Genomic DNA, 1,174 nt, shown 5'->3' on the forward strand with positions numbered 1-1,174 from the left:
CAGGTGTGTGGGATTCATTTCAGTGCTGACACTTTTAGTTCAATTCATTTCAGTGCTGATACTTTTAGTTTTTATCCACAATTGCAAAGGGTTAATCCACTTTGAATAGGATCATCAACAATACTCAGAATAAGAGACAGGTGTGTGGGATTCATTTCAGTGCTGACACTTTTAGTTCAATTCATTTCAGTGCTGATACTTTTAGTTTTTATCCACAATTGCAAAGGGTTAATCCACTTTGAACAGGATCATCAACAATACTCAGAATAAGAGACAGGTGTGTGGGATTCATTTCAGTCCTGACTCTTTTAGTTCAATTCATTTCAGTGCTGATACTTTTAGTTTTTATCCACAATTGCAAAGGGTTAATCCACTTTGAATAGGATCATCAACAATACTCAGAATAAGAGACAGGTGTGTGGGATTCTTTTCAGTGCTGACTCTTTTAGTTCAATTCATTTCAGTGCTGATACTTTTAGTTTTTATCCACAATTGCAAAGGGTTAATCCACTTTGAACAGGATCATCAACAATACTCAGAATAAGAGACAGGTGTGTGGGATTCATTTCAGTGCTGACACTTTTAGTTCAATTCATTTCAGTGCTGATACTTTTAGTTTTTATCCACAATTGCAAAGGGTTAATCCACTTTGAATAGGATCATCAACAATACTCAGAATAAGAGACAGGTGTGTGGGATTCATTTCAGTGCTGACTCTTTTAGTTCAATTCATTTCAGTGCTGATACTTTTAGTTTTTATCCACAACTGCAAAGGGTTAATCCACTTTGAATAGGATCATCAACAATACTCAGAATAAGAGACAGGTGTGTGGGATTCATTTCAGTGCTGACACTTTTAGTTTTTATCCACAATTGCAAAGGGTTAATCCACTTTGAATAGGATCATCAACAGTACTTAGAATGAGAGACAGGTGTGTGGGATTCTTTTCAGTGCTGACTCTTTTAGTTCAATTCATTTTGATGGCATTCTGTCTTCTGAAGAGAGCATGTAATTCAGGCCAATGCATGTCAGCTGATGAAAATGTAAAGAATTATAATAATTATAGCTTTAAGGTCTTCTTTCACTGTATTCCAGTAAGCATTAGTACCAGCAATATCAGAACATATCTAGACACCTTAGACAAGTAAAGGCAGTTGAATTATTGCTCACAGC

The sequence above is a fragment of the Montipora foliosa genome, chromosome 5, assembly GCF_036669935.1.
Source record: "Montipora foliosa isolate CH-2021 chromosome 5, ASM3666993v2, whole genome shotgun sequence".
NCBI lineage: Eukaryota > Metazoa > Cnidaria > Anthozoa > Scleractinia > Acroporidae > Montipora > Montipora foliosa.